This window comes from Arachis hypogaea, chromosome 17 (genome assembly GCF_003086295.3).
Source record: "Arachis hypogaea cultivar Tifrunner chromosome 17, arahy.Tifrunner.gnm2.J5K5, whole genome shotgun sequence".
Classification (NCBI taxonomy): domain Eukaryota; kingdom Viridiplantae; phylum Streptophyta; class Magnoliopsida; order Fabales; family Fabaceae; genus Arachis; species Arachis hypogaea.
Window position 1 is genome coordinate 69,728,910 of NC_092052.1, and position 15,257 is coordinate 69,744,166.

Below are 15,257 nucleotides of genomic sequence, written 5' to 3' on the forward strand. Positions count from 1 at the left end.
TTAAACATTAGCATGTCCTCATGCTTAGCTTAAGGAGATAAAATAAATGAGTAGGGAAAAGTAAGACTCATGCAATTAATGCAATCTATGTATATGAATGAAACTATATGATTCTGTCTACTTGGTTAAAATAAATAAGTTCTTCAAGACAAAAATAACTCAAACTTCACTAGTTCAAACTATACAGTAAAGACAAGTAAATTGTTAAGAAGACAGCTCATGAAAGCAGGGAACATAGAATTAAGCATTGAACCCCTCACTGGTGGTGTATATGCACTCTAGTCTCTCTAGTGTATAGGATAATCACTCTACTCTTCTCTAATCATGCTTTCTAAACTTTGTTCTTCACCTAACCAATCAACAAATATTTAATGTACCAATGCAAACGTCATGAGGTCTTTTTAAGGTTGTAATGGGGCCAAGGTAAAGGTGAGGGTATATATATGGCTAAGTGAGCTATAAATTGAATCCTTGATTATCCTAAGCTTTCACCTAACATACATACTCTATATACTTTAAATTCATGCCTAGCTACCCAAAATTCTCACTTTTACATTACATACTCATGCATCAACTTTTCTCTTAACTTGTATCACATATGCATTGATCTTTTCATTAACTTAACTTAGCATTGGGGTAATTTTGTCCCCTTATTTAATTACTTAATTATTTGAATATTTTTGGATTTTTTTTTCAGCATAAAAATAAACATAACATTATCAATGCACATGGATTTTCAATTTTCTAGTTTCACATGAGTAGGTACCCAAATTCCATTATTTTATCATGACACATTCCCTTATTAACCCATGTTCCCACAATCTTCCCAAACTCAATTAACACAATTTCTATCTGAAGCTAACCAAAGATTCAATTGTGATATTTAATTATTTTTCTACTTAAGGCTAGTAATGTGATAAAATATAGAACAAATGGGATTTAAAAAGCTCAAAGTGGCTAACAAAGGTAAATAAGGGTAGGCTATTTTGGATAAGTGAGCTAAAATAATTAATGGCCTCAATCATACGCATCATATAACACATTAAACATTGGACATATAGGATGGAACAAAATAAGATTACAATCATAGAGAAGAAACACAAAGAATAATATTTATGGTTAAATATGTAACCATGTATTAGGCTCAATTTCAAGTTGTGTGTTCTTAGCTTTTTAAACTATGTTCCAATACAACTTCTAACAATTTAACACAAAAATTTTATTAAATTAGTAAATTTTTCAAAAATAGGGTCTTAAAAAGAAATTTATTATTTTCTAACCAAATAGAACATACATACAATAACCTATTTCTATGCAATTTATCCTATCCTAAAAAAGAAAAAAAAAAAATAAAATAAATATCCTTTTTATTGGTGCTAAGGAAAAGAAATTACCTCTGAAGTCAGGTACTGACTGACCTCCCCACACTTAAAGCTTGGCACCATCCTCGGTGCCATCTGTCAGGAACAAAGGGGGACTGGTAGCAGCATCTCCACAATCGGGACTGTCATGGCTCCCTGTGCTGGTAAATGAAGTGGGTCCGGAGTGTCTGGTTTTCTTCAGGTGGGTGGTTACCAATAAGTAGCTCCTTGAGGTATGTAAATCGCGCTTGTTACGGCGCTCTCTTTGCTTTCCTTTCCGCTCAAGCCGGTCTAGCTTCTCAAGTATCTGATGGAGCAATTGTTTGTTGTAGGTGCTTGTGATGTGGAAGGAGTAGGATATCTTCTGCTGGTTCTGTGCTTGGTTGACAGTGGCTGCTGGAGGTCTGATATACTTTCCTTTAGGGACGTATTGATCATCTCGTGGAATTATGGCTTGGTGTCCCCAGCTCTGTAGAGACTCTGGCTGCTGATACTAGATCTGAAACCAAGGCGGGGAAAGGTAAGTTGCCCGCAATTTGTATGTGTCCCATAGCATGGATGTGTCTGGTAAGTTTGAGGCTGGTCTGTAAGGATACACCAGAGTAAACAGCCATGTCTGCATGAAGGAGGATATGAGTGCTCGAAAAGATGTAATGGGACATAATCTGTGCCCATACTCGAGCCTCCAAGGTGAATACTGAAGCCAATATGTCCTTAGGTCAGACGATGGTATCCATAGATCCATCTGCTGCAGGTTGTGCTATAACTCTGAGAACGGCATCCCAGTCAAATTGGTATGTCTGGCGCTTGATGAGGCTTCTTGGAATGCGTCCAATCCTTCTGGAGCAGGGAAAGATCTAAAGCTCGCTGAATAGCCTCTTCTGTTATGGGACTTGCTTCTGATGGACATAGACAGATTGCATGGTTGGCATGTGAAAATTGGAGTAGAATTCAACTACCCATGATAGATTAACCTGCCGTGGCTGTCTCTGTAGGAATCCCCATTGTCTTTGCTCAATGCGGGGCTCAATAAATTCAGCAATGTTGGTCGGGAGGATAAGAAGGTACTCATTGTTATAACAGGATGGGGAACATCTGCTCACAGTAGCGGTTAGTGAACCGTGCAGTGTCCTTTGATGGAAGGCTTTCTCTTTTTCATCGACCTTGATTATCTTCTTGATTCGTTTATTGAGGGTTTCACCGTTGTTGAAGATAGCGCTGCCATTAGTGATCTTTTTTTTCTTTCCTTGCTGGTGGTTTGGGAGTAGCTTTCTCTTTACCTTTCTTGGTGGCCATCCTGAAAAGGGAAAAATAAGTAATTTAAACTAAGGGTTAGAGCAAGGAAGAGGACATGATGCGTGATAATCAATGCATGGTAAAGAGGGATGTCGTTAACACATGGTCGGACTACATGTGAAAGTTCATCAATGGAACATAGCAAGTGCAGGTGATGACAATTAAATGCAAGATGTTTATGGCATGCTGGCAAAGGCATGAGTAGCATAGATCAAGCATTAAATATCCAAGTTAGATTATCAACTCTTTCAAACTAACAACCTGTTTGTATTGACAATTATATTTAATCAATAAAATATAAAAGGTTTTGTGAAAAAAAAAGGCATTTAGAGTAGTAGAAGACATAAAAGTAATGCATGATGCCATGCGGGCTTTTTCACAAACACATAGCATGCATGGTGGATATGTTATTGAAATATTAAAGTGACATGCAAGCAACCCTTTAAGAAGTAATATTAATTGTCAAACAATTTCACAATAATTCAAAGCAAAATGTAAAAGAAAAAATCACCCACATAAATTTCTAACACCAATTAAAGGAATAAAAGAAAGAAAAGAAAGAAAAGGAAAGTATAGATATGAAGTAAAGGAAAAGAAAAGAAAACATAAATAAAAATAATAAAAATAATAAAATATAATAAAAATAAAATAGGAAGAAGAAAGAAAAGAACTTTGATAATGGATGTGAAAAGAAGGGCGAAAAGGTAAAAAGTAGAAAAAATAAAGAAGGAAGAAGGAGAAGAAAGAAATAAGAAGGAAAGAAAATTAGATTTGGGAGAAAAGATAAGATATCAGGCGCTGATCTGGATAAGTGTGGTCGCATGTGACGGACGCGTGGGTCACGCGGTCGCATGGAGTGTAGAAGTCAGGTGACGCGGACGCGTGGGTCACCGGTCGCGTGGCCTGATTTGTGCTATTGGCGCGAGTGCAGCCTCGGTCGCACAACTCTCTGTTTTGAATGCATTTTGCAAAAATCTGGGTGACGCGTGCGCATAGGTGACGCGGTCGCGTGAATGGCCATATTTTGAAAAATGACGCGGACACGTGGAGCACACATTCGCATGATAGGGCTTGTGCTTCTAGCATCATTCCAGCCCATCTCCATCATAACTCTCTGCCATACACCTCTTTACGTCGATTTTGCAGGGCCACGCATTCGCGTGGGTGACGCGGTCGCGTGGGAGGTTCTTTTTCAGAATGACACAGACGCGTCATTGACGCGGTCGCGTGGGCATGCTTGTGCCTAAGGCACGCCTCCAGCCATGCTCTCGCATGACTTTCTGCTTCTTTTCTTCTCGTGTCCAAGGCACCAATGACACGGACGCGTCAGCGACGCTTGCGCGTCGCGTGCCTCTCTTTTTTTTTATTATGCAGTATGCAAATGCAAATGCAGGCTATATGCAGCTATATGCAGAGATTATAGGCATAACATATAAAGATAAGACTGAAACTGAACGATCATACCATGGTGGGTTGTCTCCCACCTAGCACTTTGCTTTTACGTCCTTAAGTTGGACGTTCTTCAGACTCATTCTACTTCTGTTGGTGGGTCTTCTAAGAGGAAAACCTCTAGTTCTTTGTGATCCTTAATATTTTCTCCATGAAAAAGCTTTAGGCGATGTCCGTTGACCTTTAGGAATTTGGAGCTAGAAGGATGACGCAGGTGAAAAACTCTGTATGGCTCTGCCTTTTCTACTCTATAGGGACCTTCCCATCTTGATCTCAGTTTACCTGGCATGAGCCTCAGCCTAGAGTTATATAGAAGAACTGACTCTCCTGGTCTGAATTCTCTCCTTTTTATGTTCTTGTCATGGACAGCCTTCATCTTCTCTTTGTATCGCCTGGAATTGTCATATGCTTCTAGGCGAAGATTCTCCAATTCTGCTAGTTGCAGCTTCCTTTCAACACCAGCTTCTTCAAAATTCATATTGCACTCCCTTACAGCCCAGAGAGCTTTGTTTTTCACATCTACTGGAAGGTGGCAAGCCTTTCCGTATACTAAGCGGAAGGAGCTCATCCCAATGGGTGTCTTGTACGTTATTCTATATGCCAAGAGTGCATCTTGTAGCCTGGCACTCCAGTCTTTTCTATGAGGTTTTACTATCTTCTACAGAATGCGTTTAATCTCTCTCTTAGACACTTCTGCTTGTCCGTTGGTTTGGGGATGATAAGTTGTTGCTACTTTATGAATAATCCCATGCTTTTTTAGTAATCCTGTCAATCTTCTGTTACAAAAGTGAGTACCTTGATCACTCACGATTGCTCGTGGTGACCCAAAGCGATAAACAATATGGTTTCTAACAAAGGAAACAATAGTGTTAGCATCATCAGTATGGGTAGGAATTGCTTCCACCCATTTAGAAACATAATCTACAACTAACAGTATATAAAGGTAACTATTAGAGTTTGGAAATGGACCCATGAAGTCAATGCCCCAAACATAAAAAATTTCACAGAAAAGCATAATCTGTTGAGGTATCTCATCCCTCTTGGATATATTACCAAACCTTTGGCATGGGGAACAAGATTTACATAATTCAGCAGCATCTCTAAAAAGAGTAGGCCACCAGAATCCACAGTCTAAGATTTTTCTAGCTGTTCTTTAAGGGCCAAAATGTCCTCCACTCTCAGAAGAGTGGCAAGCCTCTAAAATGGACTGGAATTCTGATTGTGGTACACATCTTCTAATTATCTGGTCAGCACCACACCTCCACAAATATGGATCATCCCATATATAATACTTAGATTCGCTTTTCAGCTTGTCTCTTTGATGCTTAGTAAAATTTGGAGGGAAAGTGTGGCTAACTAGATAATTAGCTACAGGTGCATAACAAGGAACTACTTCAGATACTACATGCAAACTATCAAATGGGAAAGTATCATTGATAGGGGTGGAGTCATGCTTAATGTGCTCAAGGCGACTCAAGTGGTCTGCCACTAAATTCTGGTTACCACTCCTATCCTTAATTTCTAAATCAAATTCTTGCAACAACAGTATCCAACGTATTAGCCTTGGTTTGGACTCTTTTTTAGCTAATAAATATTTTAGAGCTGCATGGTCTGAGTATACTACTACCTTAGTACCAAGTAAATAGGCTCGAAATTTATCCAGAGCAAAAAAAATAGCAAGAAGCTCTTTTTCAATAGTAGTGTAATTAGACTGAGCAGCATCTAAAGTCTTAGATGCATAAGCAATCACAAAAGAGTCTTTACCTTCGCGCTAAGCCAGCGTCGCTCCTACTGCATGGTTGGAGGCATCACACATAATTTCAAATGGCTGGCTCCAGTCTGGTCTTCTCACAATCGGGGCTTGAGTTAGGGCGATCTTTAGCTTATCAAATGCTTGCATGCAATTCTCACTGAACTCGAACTCAATATCTTTCTGTAGCAATCTGGATAAAGGCAATGCTACCTTACTGAAGTCCTTAATGAATCTCCTGTAAAAACCTGTGTGGCCAAGGAACGAACGGAATTTCCTCACGGAAGAGGGGTAAGGTAAACTAGAAATGACATCTACCTTTGCTGGATCTACAGAAATACCAGTATTAGACACAACATGTCCTAGTACAATTCCTTGTTTTACCATAAAGTGACATTTTTCAAAATTCAATACAAGGTTTGTACTAACACATTTGTCTAATACTCTAGATAAACTATCCAAGCAAAGGCTAAATGAATCACCATATACGCTAAAATCATCCGTAAAAACTTCCATACAATTCTCAATAAGATCTGAAAAGATGCTCATCATGCATCTTTGGAAAGTAGTAGGTGCATTACATAAGCCAAAAAGCATTCTTTTATAAGCATATTCCAAAGGGACATGTAAAAGTGGTCTTCTCCTGATCCTCAGGAGCTATGTGAATTTGAAAGTAGCCTGTATAGCCATCTAAAAAGCAATAATGGGATTTACCTGACAGGCGATCAAGCATCTGATCAATAAATGGTAAGGGGTAGTGATCCTTGCGAGTGGCTTGGTTGAGACGCTTATAGTCAATACAAACCCTCCATGAATTCTGCACTCTAGTTGTCAGGAGCTCTCCATGCTCATTCTTTATTGTTGTGACTCCAGACTTCTTGGGCACCACTTGTACTAGACTGACCCATTCATTGTCTGAGATGGGGTAAATGATATCTGCTTCAAGTAGCCTGGTCACTTCTTTCTTGACAACTTCTAAGATGGTGGGATTCAATATTCTTTGAGGCTGACGGACAGGTTTCGATTCCTCTTCTAAATATATTCTGTGCTCACAAACTTGAGGACTGATGCCTACTATATCCGCTAGGCTCCATCCAATTGCTTTCTTATGTTTTATCAGCACACTGAGCAGTTGTCTTCTTGTTGAGAAGTGAGTTCCCTTGCAATGATAACTGGGAACTTCTGATTATCCTCAAGGTAAGCATACTTGAGGTATGGAGGAAGGGGCTTTAATTCTGATTTAGGCTCTTGGCTAGGCTCTGGATCATCCGGGGCTAGTGATAATGGCAAAGTGTCCACATTGTGTTCAGAGGGTGTCCCCACACTTGGACCTTGCTCCATGTGCTTCTCTTCTATTTCTTCTTGGTGAAATTCAGCTACAGTTTCGTCAATGATGTCACACTGGAAGATAGAGTGATCTTCCGGAGGGTGCTTCATAGCTTCATTTAAATTGAAACTCACTGCTCTGCCATCTATTTTAAAGGAGTAAGTTTCTGAGAATGCATCCAGCTTGAACTTTGAAGTCTTCAGGAATGGTCTTCCAAGCAGGATTGATGATGGTCTGCCTGAGTCATTAGGGGGAATTTTCAGGATATAGAAGTCAATAGGAAATATGAGCCCCTTAATGCTCACTAATACATCTTCAGCAATTGCAACTACTGTAATAATACTTTTATCTGCTAACACAAAATGAGCTGCCGACCTTTTTAAGGGAGGGAGCCTCAAAGTATCATATATAGACAATGGAATAATACTAACACACGCTCCTAAGTCACACATGCAATCATAAAATATTACACCTCCAATGGTACAGTTAACCATGCATGGACCTGGATCACTACATTTTTCAGGTATACCTCCCATTAAAGTAGATATAGAACTACCTAAAGGAATAGTTTCTAATTCATTAATTTTATCCTTATGAATGCATAAATCTTTTAGAAACTTTGTGTATTTAGGTACCTGTTGAATGACATCAAAAAGGGGAACAGTTACCTCTACCTTTTTGAATATTTCTACCATTTTGGGATCAAGTTCCATCTGCTTTCTGGATTTCTTTGCAAGGTGTGGAAATGGGATAAGGATGGCACCACTTGCAACCTCTGTATCCTTTGGTGGTTCATTCCCTTGCTGAGCTACTTCTTCTTCAACCTTGTTTTGTACTTTATCTTCCTCTTTAGCATCTTCCATTTCAGCATCTTCTACTTCTATTCCATCCTCAGCCGGGGCGTGTACTATTGGGCTTGGCTCCTCCTGATTCCTCTCTAGCAATGTGGTTCCGAATCTCAAAGTAATGGCATTGATGCCACCCTTGGTATTAGGTAAGGGTTGAGAAGGAATTTCACTAGAGCTTAAAGGTTAGTTAGTGGAATTAGGTAATGAATCTATCCTGGAGGCGAGAGCTTGTAAAGTGGCATTCAGACCATTTAAAGTAGAGTTTAGCTGCGTCTACATGTCTTGTTGTCCTTGTGCAAGAGAAAGAAGCATCTCGTCATTTGATGAGGAATTAGGATAGGTGATCTGAGGAACTTGTTGTTGGTTATGCTGGAATCCTTGAGATTGTCTTAGGTGAGGTGCTCTGTAAGGCTGGTTTTAATTCTGCTATCTGTTGTTGTTATTCCACCTCTGGTTTCCATTGTTATCTCTGCCTCCTCTGTTATAGTTGTCCCTCCAGCCATGGTTGAAATTTTCCCTCCAACCTTGGTTGGAGTTCTCTTGCCATCCTTGGTTATAGTTTCCACCTTGGTTGTAATTGCCGCCTTGTTGATTGTATCCTTGATTCGGGCGGTCATAGAAGTTATGAGTAGCTGCCATAGTGTTGTCTTCTTGTTGGAGCTGCGGACATTCATCAGTATAATGACTATAATCAGCACAGATTCCGCATACTCTTTATGGGACTAACTGTTGGCTCTGTTGTGGTGGGTGAGGCTGAGCTTGTTGTTGTTGGTTCAACTGTATTTGCTTCAGTAGGTTGGTCATTTCACATATACTCTGTGTAAGAGCAGTAGTCTCAATGCTAGAGGAAACCTCTGCAACAGCTTTTGAGTGGCTGTGCCTGTGCCTGTGATTCCTAGTGGACTCAGCTAAGTTGCTGATCAGTTGCCATGCTTCATCTGCGGTCTTGTACTTTTTCATAGAACTATTACTAGCACCATCTAGTGTAGTTTTATCCTGAGACTTCATGCCTTATGTGAAGTAGCTGATCAACACCATTCTATCAATCATGTGATGGGGGCATGAGTCTAGAAGATTCTTAAAGCGCTCCCAGTACTCATAAAGAGTCTCTGATTCTCCTTGAACAATGCAGGAGATCTCTTTCCTCAGTCTATCTGTGACTTCAGCTGGAAAGTATTTTTCCAAAAATTCTCTCCTGAGGGTATCCCAGTTGGTAACAGTCGCTTCATGTTGGGAGTAGTACCACTCCCTCGCCTTTCCATCAAGAGAAAATGGGAAGGCAGTTAACAAAATAGAAGTTTTATCTGGACCATTACACCTAACAGTAGAACAGGCTGTCTGAAAATCCCTTAGGTGCTTGATAAGCTCCTGAGTAGGTAAGCCATGAAACTTGGGCATCAAGTTGATTAGTACAGTTTTTAGTTCAAAATCTGTAGCCAGAGTTGGATGATGCACTTGATACGACTGCAGTGTAAAATCTAGGGCTCCAGCTTCCTGGAGAGTAATCCTCCTAGGTTCTACCATTCTATCTGCACGAGAATCAACTGAATCAGTAGTAAAGGAGCTTGTTCACTCTCAGATGGCGATTCAGATTCGCCCTCAGATGAGATTGGTGAATATCTGATAACAATCACTTTACCACCCTCAGAGGCTATCCTGCGCCAAGCACGCCTAATACGTGAAAGAGTTCTTTCAATTTCAGGATCAAATGCAGCTAAGCTCGGATCAGGCAGTGAACGCATCATTCAATGAAAGAAACATATAGCTCATGGTAATAAAATAAAAGTAAAATATGCAAATAAAATAAAAATATGTACACGAATTAATAATCTAGCACACTATTGCAACTCCCCGACAGCGGTGCCAAAAACTGACGGTGAGGCAGAGGTCGGATAATTAAGAAATCAATATAGAGAATGCGTTGAGAGTATAGTTCTTAACCAGCTAAGATCTGCCTTGTCAATTTAGAAAAGTTGTCATGAAATTTAGAAATAAAAATACTGGGAGTATGAGTCCCAGGTCGTCTCCCAACGAGTTGCAGGAAAGGGTGCTAACTTATTAATTAGGAATTTTCAAGAGAGTTTAGGTTTGGGTAATGAGAAATTAAATAATTATAAATTAAAGCAATAAAACTAAGAATTATTATTAATATAAAAAGCCTTGACTGGGGGAATGATTAATTGGAAGTCATATCCTTGTTAGCGTCTCTTAAGTGTAGTATCAAAAAGGTTGTTGTTTTCACTTAGTTAACCCTTACTAAATAAAGGAAAGTCAAGTGATTGATCTAATCCTTATTCGCAAATCCTAGTCCTCTCCCTTGGGAAGGTCTAGCGTTAGTAAATACAGAACTAGCCAACAACTTCCAAATTAACCAACACTTAAGCCTTCCAACTCAAGTGTCTCCTCTTAATCAACCCCCATGTCAAGTTTGGGAAATCTACTCCATTGACATAAATATAATACTCAGAAAAATATAAGAAGAAGACATGATAAATTAAATAAAATAAAACTTCGAAATTTATTGAAAGTAAAAGTAATCCTCTTCACTAACGATTCATGAAAATAATCCAATTACTACCTTAAGCAAGAATTAAGAATATGTTATAAATAAATAAAAGAGTAAGTAAAGAAACAAACTAGAATAATATCTTCAACGGAGGTAATGACTCTTCAATATCTGAAAGCAAAAGCAATGAATGTAAAGTGAACCTAGAGGGAAAGTAATCCTCTCTAAATTCAGATCTAAAAACCTAAAAACTATCCTAATGTATCTAAAACTATATGTCTATTATGTCTAAGATGTGTGTGTTGAGTTTCTGCATGTTCTCTGGCTTTATTCTGTGTTTTTGGGCCAAAAACTGGGTCAAAATGCAGCCCGAAATCGTCCCCATCATTTTCTGTTAATTCTGCAGATTGTGCAGGTCACGCGTACGCGTCATCCACGCGTTCGCGTCATTCGTGCAGATTCCAATCCGCGCGTACGCGTCAGACACGCGCACGCGTCGCTGCAATTTTTCCATTCCGCGCGGTCGCGTGAGCCATGCCCGCGCGTCAGTGTTCGCTGGTCATCTCCTTAGTTTCTTGTGTTCCTTCCATTTTTGCAAGTTTCCTCTCTATTCTCTAAGCCATTCCTGCCCTATGAAGCCTGAAACACTTAACACAGATCACGGCATCGAATGGTATAAAGGAGAATTAAAATATACTAATTAAAGATCTCTAGGAAGCAAGTTTTCAACCATAAAATAATATTAGGAAGGAATTATGAAATCGTGCAATTAGTATGAATAAGTGGGTGAAGACTTGATGAAACCATTCAATTAAACACAATGTAAACCATGAAATAGTGGTTTATCAATCGACTCCAGATACACCACCACATCGACTTGCGTCCATCACGGCCATATATGACCTAGTATCTTCAGTGGGCCCACATAGAGTTGTTTGGTTAGGGTGACCAACACTTGGTCGGTGGGGGGTTGTGCCAGATGACCTGCCATTTCACCACCCAAATGCTCCATAGCTACATCAACTAGAGGATGGTGACCTTCTGTAACACCTTACCACACAAATTCTTATACTTAAGTCATAAAACTGAGGTGTCAAGGTATTACGACCTCTAAACGTAAAATAAAATATTATATATACTATAGTTAAAAGGAGGTTTATCTAGGAGCCTTGAAGAAAGTTATTGAACGAAAAACAAGCAGAACAGTGCAACACTCACAATCGGATAAGAGTATAAAGATAGATACGATTGAGCGGAAAAGATTACATATATATATATATATATATAAGATCAGAGTTCCAAAAATGCAATTAACAAGCTCTAGGATCGGCCTTCGAAGAAAAGACCGACCAGAGTATACTTATACATATATATATACACCCCAAAAGTAACCCAAAACAGAAAACTGACAACCTATTTCTCTGAGTCGACTTCTAAGAGGGACAAACATAAAATACAGGGTGGAGACTCTATATACATATATAAACATAAATAAAATACAACCCTAAGTCCCAAGAGTTCTTCACTTCCACAGAGTCTCCAGAATATGTAGTGTAGTGCTTCTCAACCTGCATCTGAAAAATAACAACACGTATGGAATGAGAATCGGAGGTTCTCAGTATGGTAGTGGTGCCCACATACATAATATATATGGTCCTAGGAATGCCAGAGGCAATTCTAGAATGCCGACACTCAGATTATAATACTTAAAGGACTAAAACAGAAACCATGAATCAGGGTGGTTCTCCAAGGCTTTCTAAAGTTAACTAATTCCTTAAACCTAACTTAAACTTAACTAGAACCCTAAATCTCTTTGCCTTTCCTCTGTTCCTCCATCTTCGGTGAGATTACACAGACAAACAAACAGACAATGGCAAACACAAGTAGATTACAGATACATCAGGTAGCAAATATAGCAAGTAAGCATAGATATTCAAATAGGCAAACCCAAGAAAATACAAACCCAAACAAGTCACTCAAATGCATATGATGCCTGCATGTCCTATGGCTGATGAGTCTCATCTGTCGATTATCAAGCCAACCCGACACATCCGGTTGCTAACCCGGACATATATCTCTAGGTTGCGCATCTCTAAGAGGATCATAAATGAAGGAGTGTGCCTTTCCACATCGAAGGAGCGTGCCTTTCCACCTTTTCCTAGAGGATAAATGAAGGAGAGTGTCATTCCACATCGAAGGAGCATGCCTTTCCACCTTGCAACCAGAGAAGAATGTGGGGGAAACAATACAAAGGAGAGTGCCTTTTCCACCTTCTATCCTCAACTTGCCATTCGAATACATTTTCAAGTTAACGCGCAAGCGGGTTCACACCCAAACATTGCCATCTCGACCATTCCGACCATACCCAGTCATTGCCAGTCTCAATATTCACCCCTCAATTCAATCACACCTTCGCACTTTTCATTCTTAATTCCTCATTTTCCAAGCTTATTTCATCCCCAAGTTATCATCCGTTTCCTAGCTTCATCTTATTACTAGGCTTACTACCATAATCTAGGGTTAAAAGAATGAAAATAGAGATTTACAGGTTGAAACTTGAACTCTAAAACACAAATATTCATTTTTTCTAAAACAGGGGCCACGCGTACGCGTGGTACGCATGGGCGTGCACTTTGGCCCTTTTTAGCGTACGCAGCCCCCATCATGCGTATGCGCGCACGCCAAACAGAAATGAATGGCCGCGTGTGATGATGTTCACGTACGCAAAACCCTCAGGTCACCTGTATGCGTAGGCGTACATTTTGGACCATTTTGCGTACGCATAGCCTTGTCAGCATATGCATGTACCCGGGGCAGAAGCGACCCTTTGCGAATGAAGGGTATGAAAATCTGCAGAATTTTAGTTTCGAACCCCAAACTTCCGACGCGGATAACTTTTTCGTTTTAAAATATTTTTCATCCTTCTTCCAATGGTGTAAACTTCACGGACCCAATTTTCATCTGAAAGAAGTTTGAAACAATTTGGGCGTCCGAAAGCCGAGTTATGGCTCGCCGAAGTTCAACTAAAAACCAATTCTTTTCACAAAAACCTTCAATCTCTATTTTCATTAAGTCACCATTCAAAATCAACTTACAATACTCAAATTCAACACCAACACATACAATATCACAGCAACATCACTCCACATCCTTCCACCACCCAGCAAACTTTAATTTTAAATGATTTTAGTACATGAGCTTCACAATTATCTATACAAATTCATTACTACCAACTTGTCAATCATCATCAAAGCATTATTTAACATTCTATTTCCATACCCAATATCAAACAACAACCAACTCCCAACCTAGTTCACAATTATCATTAAGGCGCTATGCAATTTAACATACACATGCATTCATTCTTATCCTATGGTCATCTATCCTAAGTTTTCACAAGACATTATATATTAAATATGAAAAACCTAAACCATACCTTGGCCTTTCCTCGTAACACCCAGAACGTTACAATTAGCACCGTTCTGCAAAAACCCAAGCTTTCAAGGTCACAACAAACGAATCTCCAATTCCCTAAAAATCAACATCTAGTCTCTAACACCACCAATGTGCCCCAAAGCAACCCACAACTCAATCTAATACAAATAATCATAACTAAATCAACATAAACTTCACTTAAACACATATTTCACAAGGGTTTGGGAGTCCTCACCTTACCAATGGAGATTTGGGTTAATACCCAGCAAGTCTATAAAGCTAATTTGATCTTAAACACCAAAATCACATAATCTCTCAAAAATCAAAACCTAAATTCGTGAGAAATGGGGAAACAGAAAACTGGGCACACAATATCAAATTCCTTACCAAATATTTGGGTGGATCTCATAGAGAATTTTAAGACAAACGCGTGGCTATTAACGGCTCGTCAATTAGAGTTATGGATTGAAAGTTATGGAGGATTGAAGAATGAAATTGAAATTGGAACCCCAATTCTCACCTCTCTTCCATTTCAGTGTGTTTATGATGAATGGGAAAGGAAGGAGGCTGAGTTGGGTTATTTATGTGTTGGGCCATGGGTCCGTTTGGGTCCGGTCTAATCGGTTTGGCCCGACAGCCCAATTTCGGGTCAAATTCTTTAAAATTAGTGTCAAAATTCTTATTTTAATTAGCTCTACATCATTAAATCATAAAATTCTATTTTCTAATTTATTTGATTAATAATTAATTTATTAACTAATTATTCACTAATTACTCGGGGTTTACACTTTCCAGAGGTGCGGCCTCATGCTGGGGGAGGGAGAGGTGGTGGACGGGGGGAAAGGTAGAGGTAGAAGGAGATGCGGTGGATGGAGAGGTAGGAAGGGGGATCCGAAGATTGCCCGCAACAGAGATTCCGTCAGCCCGCCATCGCATGTGGCAGAGGATGTTGGATACACGGTTGGAGATTGATGAATCCATATTTTACAATATATTTTGGTTTGATTTGAGTGAATTTCATCACATAAACCCACATTTATTCACCTAAATAGCATGCTTATGAGATTTCTTCCTAAATTGTGCTTAAAAGTGAAAACATGCTCTCTTGTGCTTAATTTTAATCAATTCTATTCACTTTAATCCCATTTGGTGCCTTGATGTATTTGTTAAGTGATTTCAGGTTTTCAAGGCAAGCATGGGTTGGATAAGTGAGGAGAAGAGCATGCAAAAAGGGAAGAAACCATGAAGAAATGAGATTTGGAAAGTTGCCAGCCCTGACCTCTCG